At 41.8% G+C, this 8,085-nt stretch overlaps 1 pseudogene; it reads right to left on the reverse strand.

The window, feature by feature from the left end:
• Window positions 1–5,620: 5,620 nt before the first annotated feature.
• On the reverse strand, window positions 5,621–7,464 carry LOC125390290 (NEDD4-binding protein 1 pseudogene; annotated as a pseudogene).
• Between the last annotated feature and the right edge of the window lie 621 nt (window positions 7,465–8,085).

Raw genomic sequence — 8,085 nt, forward strand, 5'->3', positions numbered from 1 at the left:
TGCTCGCTGGCAAATTCAATCAAAAAGGCTCCCCAATCTAAGTACTGTCCAGGGTTCAGGCATGCCCGAGCAAGCCCACTCCAGTCGCCAGGTGTCATGCACTATCTATTCAAGGCTTTCACCTGTGCCACAGTAAAAGAGGCTGTAAATTCTCACAGATTTAGCCAAGGACCTAATCACCTTAATATCCAGGAGCTCTTCGTACCTATATAAGGGTTTTAACTCATGATTTGGTAACTTCAAATAACATCTAATCCGGGTGTTCACAGCAACCTTTCAGGAGGACGTGGTCTATCATACCATATTGGGATAAAAACAATCCACGGGGTCTCATCTTCTGTAAAAACAAAAGAAGACCCTCTCCAAAGAAAGCATCATATCCTTATTCCCAAATTCTGAAGTCATTATACCCTTACGATATCCATTCTAGTTTAGCTTGGCAGTCCATATGATGAAATGTCTCTCTGTACTTAGCTCCTTCACAGTCAAACATTTTAAAGAAAACACAATATACAGAATCCAAATTCTCTGTGAATTTTCCATTTTTACCTGGCTTATTTTTCTTTATTTATTTTAACTACCTGTACTCTGTCTCTTTAAAGACTTTATCCTTTTTATTTAAGGCATTAACTTTATTCTCTATATTCTTTTTCTTCTCTCTCCCAAGCCTACGTACAGTCATCCAACACCATGACCCATTTATAGGTCTTGTATGTCTGAATCTGTCCTATTGTGAATCTGTAATTTTTTTTTAGTATCCAGGAGCACTTCTTAATATGCTAAGCAGTTCTTAAAAACTTAAGTTGCACCACGTATAGGTAATACAGTGCTGCCTGTTTACTGACAGTCTAAACCTTAATTGCGCTTTTATTATGATAACTATGATCAGTCTTGCCTGAGGTCAGCACAGTTTAGCTTGGCCAAGTAAAGCAGGAGCCACTCCAGCCTCAGAGCCCCGCACAGTTCCGGGCACACAGCAGGTCTTTCGGTTCGACAGCTTGTGGCACTGCTCTTACTTTCGGTTTGATAGCTTGCCAACTCTCCCTGCTCATTCTCTATCTACAGAGGAGAGCAGACTACCCACTTTTGTCGAGTCCTCTAACCCCGCTTTTGTTGCGGTCATTAACCCCGCTTTTGTCGCGGTCACTACCCCCCGACCCCCCCACCCCCGCTCTTGTCACGGTCACTACCCCTGCTCTTGTCATGGATTCCCACCTTACCTGGGAACTCACCAGTGCACTACCCTGACTGCAGGAAGTTCTGAGTCCTGAGGAGAGGTTTCCCTGTACAGGCCACCACTTGTCACGCCCGCCTCGACCAGTAAGGAAGATGTAACACAGACTCTTCTTACTGGGTTTATTCAGGAACCTTGAACAATCTTCTGACCTCTCGCCTCAGGGAAAGCCAGCCCACAGCTTAAATAACCTCTGGGTAGCCAACCCCAGCAAGCCACATGGGAAATGCAGATAGGTCCAGAAATGTGGAAGCAAGCCATATCCTTAGCGTTAGCCATATGTGGAGTTGTTTATGACTGAGAGCACTCACCTTCGGGAAGGTGGAAGGCGGAAACCAGCGTCATCTTTAAGGCACGGCATTACGCAGCTCTCTACAGTGGTCTCCTGTACCCATGCATTGAATGCTACTTCTCACTTTCTCTTCTATCAGGTTTAGTGTGGTCAGATTTATATTGAGGTCTTTAATCCATATGGACTTGAGTTTTGTCATGGGGATAGATACGGATCTAATTGCATTCTTCTACATGTTGACATACAGTAATGTAACAAATAATTGTTGAAGATGCTTTTTTTCCATTGTATATTTTTAGCCTCTTTGTCAAAAACCAGGTGTTCAAAGGTGTGTGGATTAATATCCGGATCTTTGATTCATTTATAAAGGTTAACCTCTCTGTTTTTATGCCAATACCAAAATTTTTTCATTACTGTAGCTCTATAATAGAGTTTTTGTCAGGTATACTGATGCCTCCGATAGTTCCATTATTGTTCAGGATTGTTTTAGCTATCCTGGGTTTTTTGTATTTCTTATTCTACATTGCCCTCTTACCCCCACCCCATTTAATGCTTCTAGTTCCATTTGAACTTTTTAACACTTTATATCACTGTGTTTGATCTTCTTTACCTTGAAAATTCCCTTATCAATGTCTTCTTGACTTCCATGGGAATTCCAAACAGAATACATATGTCAGAAGATTCCAGTTAACATCCACACATGATAGAAAGGGTGTGACATTTGTCTTTCTAGATTTCAGGTACCTCACTCAGAATGATTGTTCCCAAATTACCTCCAAATTTCATAATTTCATTTTTAACACGTGAATAATATTCTTTTGTGTGATGTAAACATTTTCACTATCCATTTATCAGTTGATGACCATCTGGCATTGGAAATAGAGCACCAATGAAGAAGGAGGAGCAATTATCTCTACAGCAGGATATTGAATCCCTGAGTGGGTTACTAAGGGAGATACTGGTAGGTCATGTGATGAATATGTTCAAGCTTTTTGGAATATCTCCACAGTGATCTCCATAGTGATCACACTACTTCACACTCCCACCAGAGGACAAGCATTCACCAGCCCCGCATCCCTGTCAGCATTCTCCAGCATATTTTTATCTTACCAATTATGTTAGGTGAAGGCGGAATCTCAAAGTAGTTTCACTTGAATTGCCTTGATAGCTAAGGACAGTTAAAGCTGAACATTTTTTTTTAAAAGAGTTTATTTCTGAGTCATTTCTGCTTCTTTTTAGAACTCCTTTTTTATGGCATATGTTCAGGTACTTTGTCTATATGTACATCTATGTACCATGTATGTGACTGGCAACTGAAGATGTGAGAAAAGTGTATCAGATCCATGCTTCAATTTTAATTGAATTATTTGTGGTCTCTGTTGTTTAGTTTCTTTAGTTCTTTGTATATTCTAGATACTAAACCTGTCAGATGCACAACTAGTAAATATTTTTGCATTCTTTACACAACATCTTCACTCAAATTGTGATTTTTTTTTTTTACTGCTCAGAGCTTTCTAATTTCATGTGGTCCTATTCACAATTGCTGGTCAGAAGGCCCGAGCTATTGGAATTTTTTTCAGAAAGCTGTAGGCCAGTAAGTTCCCAGAGACCCACAAACATTACAGATTATTTTCAGTGTTTTTGATTACCTCACAGAATGTGACAATAAGACCCTGTTGCTGAAGAAATTGCATGATTGACTCGCAGAGCCTGGGGAGATGAAGATGGTCCTCACCTGGAGCCTCATCTCCACTGATTAGCTTCTACGGTGCGGGAAAAGGCCATGAAACTACTGTAGGAGAAAAGTCATCATCACTTTGATGCAGCTGTGGATCCTGTGCACACAATCATTACCAGCTGTCAACACAGGTGCACAGGTGCAGTAAGGACAAGTGACACGGGAATGAACAACTACCTGCTGGCTCGACTTGAAGTCCACTGTTGAAGTTGGACCCCACACCTGGTGTGTTATGGCTCTGAGGGGAAAGGCTTTCCCCGGTGAAGTATTGTAACTCTGGGAGCAAAGTTTCTCCCACTGCAAGGGTCAGTGCTCTGAAAGGGAAGGTATCCTGGCAGGTGGCAGCCAAGCAAAGTCATAGCGCATAACAAATCTCACACAAGAGATTCATTTGTAGAGAAGAATCTCGAGATGGTGGGCACCTTTGCTTAGGCCAGAAACACCAGGAAACTGAGCAGAATACATGGTATTCATGTATGGTTTCTTGCAGGTGAAGATTTCCAGGGTGTGGATTGATTGACAGGTTTTCAATTTCTGAGCTTAGCCACCTGTACCTGGAGGGGTTGGGTCTGGCTGTTAGGGTGGTCTGTGGATAGAGCCTGGCATTTGGGGGTCTTTAGGAGTGTGGTCTGGCCACTCATGTGTACCTCGAGGTGCTTACACCAGGTATCAACAGCAGGGACAAGACACATCACAGACTCTAGGGAAGAACCTACTACAGTTTTTCTGTTAAATAGGCGTACTAGTAAACCAATTTCTAATGACTTAACATTACACTTGTAGATTAGCACACCTCTCAACCTTCATCAGAAAAGCTTCTTTTTGCAGTAGATGGCAATGAACATGGTGACCCACAACTTGTCAGGGAAACAGAGAAGAAAAAGAAGAACTCTCGTCTCCAAATTGGTCACTGATAACACAACCTGTCCTCCCAAGGCTCTTGGATCGTTGCTGAAGAAAGAGCAGAGAGATTGTGGCGCTAGAGACAGTGGGTGACAGAGAGAAACAACAGGGCAGTGCCACAGATTCCTACTCAGTTGTTGTGATTTATGGGAACTGCACACGCTCAAGCCAGAAAAAAGCTCAGCACTAAACAATCGGCCTGATGTTGCACCTTCAGCTAAAGAGCTTAGAGCCATCTATAGTTGTGAAGATGATTTCTCAGAAAAAAAACAGGGAAGTGGTTCAGATTACTTCACAGCCCCTGTGATTCATGGGAACTGCACACTCTTAAGGCAGATGAAACACAGCACTAAGGAATTTTCATGAACTCGCATCTTCAGTTAAAGATCTTAGAGCAATCTGTAGCTGTGGGGAGAGGAAGAGTCAGTTTTAAGGATGTGGTCCCTGCTGATCAATCATCTGACCTGTCAATCACACATCTGATAGTGTCTTGGCAGTACAGATTGGACTTGATGGGTCAAATAAGACAGCAAGGCGCATGCACTATGGAAGTGTTGTTAAATACATGAGGGCTCGTGAGGAAAGGTGAATATAATCAAAAATTGTGTGTGAGATTCTGACAGGCATGGTTTTCAATGAAAAAAAAAACTGAAAGAAGATGGCTCTACCTAGAACTATATTAATGTCCAATAACTGAGTTGAACTGTAGAGCTGTTTATAGATGCTAAAAGTCATAATTTATACCGTTGCCATATATTTGGACATATTCTTAATTACATTTCAGTATATGCTCATTGGTTTAGTATCAGATATTAAAGTAAACAAAAGCAAAGTCATAACATTTTCAAATACTGTTTCTTTACTCAGATGTGATTTAGTGATAAGAGCACTGGCTACTCTAAGAAATGACCAGATTTGGGTTTCCAGCATCACATGGTGGTTCACAATGATCTGTCCAGAACCAGGGAATCCAATGCCTTCTTCTGACCTTCATGGTACCAGGCATATATGCGGTACACATACACACACACATACAGGAAAAATTAATTATACACTTTTTTTAAAAATATTAATTACCTTATGTCATGTCTCTTGCCAGTATAACATATTTTGATTAAGTAATATCTATAATCATTTCCCAACTTCTACTTTTGGCTTTTACATTTTTTTGATAGGCAATGATAACCTGTAAAACCTGGGCTTTTGAAAGGCAAGATGGAGCAGAACTCTCTATGACCCATATTGTTTCTAGAGAGAGCACAAAGTTGAGTGTTGAGACACTGATTTTTAAATTTTTTATTCAACTTTATTCAGGAACGCAAAACTTACTCACTTATCAATTTTCTTCAGCTCTAAGGCAATAGTTTTGAAAACATAGAGTTGAAAATATACATAAGAGTAACTGCTGATACACAGTTCTGAAAAGGCAGAAAATGTGCTTTCCTCTTACAGAAAAGGTTAAATCTGTATTAGCAGCAAATTTTATACAGAGAAATAGGATGGCTTTAAAACTCCAGATTTGTGTAAACATAAAACAAATCCCTTCCTATTCTTAGGAAATCCAGAGAAGGCCTGTTGTCCACAGTTGGGAGCTCGCTCTGGTCCCCATCAGCCTTGGGCTCTCAGTCCAGACTTAGGTCCATTACCAGGCCAGAAGGCACGTTCAGGTCCTTCAGGAATGGCTGGGCTGCCAGGATCTCTTCGATCTTCTGTTTTTGCTCAGAATCAGGGAAGATATTCAGCAGGGCCTCCCTCAGCTCGCTGGTTTCTGCAGAAGATCTCTGTGCTGGCATAAGATGGTTCTGCTCTATATCCGAAGTGCTGGCCAGGGATGTGAAGTGGGGCAGCTGAGGAAGTCAAGGGCCTGAAAAGGTTCCCTGGTTCCAATATTGAGGCTGGTAGCTGGTGATGGCTACTTGGGTGTTGTGGCTCTGGGCGAACATGTCCACATTTGGCAGGGCACTGAGTAGAGGCTCCAGGTCTCCAGAGCCCTCCTTTCTAAGGAATTCTCCTAGCCGAGGCCCATTTCTTCCCAGAGGTTTGTCGGGAACCATGAATATGTCCCCCACGAACGTGTACTGAAGCAATCTTTTGGCGACAATTTCTCTCCAGGACACTGACTCAGTCACAAACCCTCTGAAGTTATTATTGCTTACAATGACACCGCCAGTTTTGTGTGCTAAGTGTAGTAGGAAGCTGTCAACATGAGAAGCAGCAATTCGTTCTTCAAGGACCATTCTGGAAGAAGTTAGAGATAATATTCCAACCTCCTTCAGCTGGGTCAAGAAGTGCTGCTCTTTGACATTAGGATGGCGCCTTGTTCTCCACTGAGGCACAAACACAGTGATGTTTCTGTGGCCAAGCTTCCAAAAATATTCAACGGCAATTGCTATTCCACGGCAACTGAAGAACTTGTGCAGCCCGTGGGTAAATGCAACATTACATCCATCTGTAACAATATGCTTCAAATCACTTCTGCTGGGTACATTTTTTTAATTCCAGCTTATAGGATGTTTTCAGCATATCTCTAAATCTCTGAACACCCGTAACTACAGAATCGGTATGATCAGAGGCTCCTGCCAATACTGTGTTGGTATCTGATGGTAAGAGCTGGGACAGTGGCAATAGTAGAGAATTCTGGGAATATCGTGGCTTAGGCTGAAGGGAGCTGTAGAAGCCAGAAGGTTTCTTATAGGCAGCCTTCACGTTATTGGGAAACAAGGGATCAGCTTGATGTTGAAAGTCATTTTTTGGAAAAGCTGGGTCTCTCTGGTGGCCTGTAGCTCCCCTCAAAATGATGCTGACTTCTTCATGACTGGAAGAGGAAAGAGACTGTGAGAGACCATTGCTCTTAAGATTCACATTACCATTGTCCTTCTCGTTTCTGCCGCACATTACATGTTTCTGTCCTGCTGGCCCTCTTCTAAAACAATTTACTCTGCCGTTTGAGGTATACGGTTTAGAGTCTATTAAAGGTAACAGGGAAATATTTTCTTCCACACTTTCCTCTGTGTGACTCTGTGTGTTCTTGGGAGTAGAATTTCCTGTGAGATCATTTGTGCTGCCCCCAACACCTACACTTCTACTCTGAGTAGCATCAGGACACACAGAGCAAGGGACACAATTTCTGTGTCCTTGGAGCCTTTGGTTCTCTTCCTCAATTTCCTCCGAGCGCAATAATGGTTGTGTGCAAGGCCCATACTTCCTGATGACTTCGTGAACAATCTCTTCGGAATAGCCCATGTTACTAAAGAACTTCACAGTGATGGTGTACTTTATTTCTTCTGTACAGACTCTGATATTTTGTTAATGTTCTGCACCAACTTGACTTCCTCTATCAAGTTGATTTGCCTGCATAAGTGAAAAAGAACAGAAAGGGCATCACACTTAAACAGTTCAGCTTGTAATAGACCCTTGTCAGTCAATAAAATCAATTGGCCAAAACAAGTTTACAATGTTCCTATTGACATGATTGTAGGAGAGAATTGCCTGCATTGATTATACTCAGTTGGTTATGGTAAACACGAAAAAACATGATGTTTGCACGGGATGAGATGGGGCAGTCTGAGAGGTGATGGAGTTCTGATGAAAGATAGATAAGATTATACATTGATTATGTGTATGAAAGGACTACATAAGTAATGAAAGAGAGAAAGGAAGAACTCAGTAATGGAGTCCGGAAGTTAATAAGAACAGATATTCTCCAATAGACAGTGTCTTTTGTTACCGTATGTCAGTTTACAGATTAAAGTCTATCACCAAAAGCAGAAAGTCAACACAGGAATCTTGAGAAGAAACTGAAAACAGAGAGAATGGAGCAATGCTGAAGATCTAGAAAGCAAGGAAATCAGCTTCTCACTGACTCTTACCTCAGCCTCAGTCTGAAGAGGCGATCCTGCCTCCAGGAACCTCAGCATG

Source organism: Myodes glareolus, chromosome 13 (genome assembly GCF_982192425.1).
Source record: "Myodes glareolus chromosome 13, mMyoGla1.1, whole genome shotgun sequence".
Taxonomy (NCBI): domain Eukaryota; kingdom Metazoa; phylum Chordata; class Mammalia; order Rodentia; family Cricetidae; genus Myodes; species Myodes glareolus.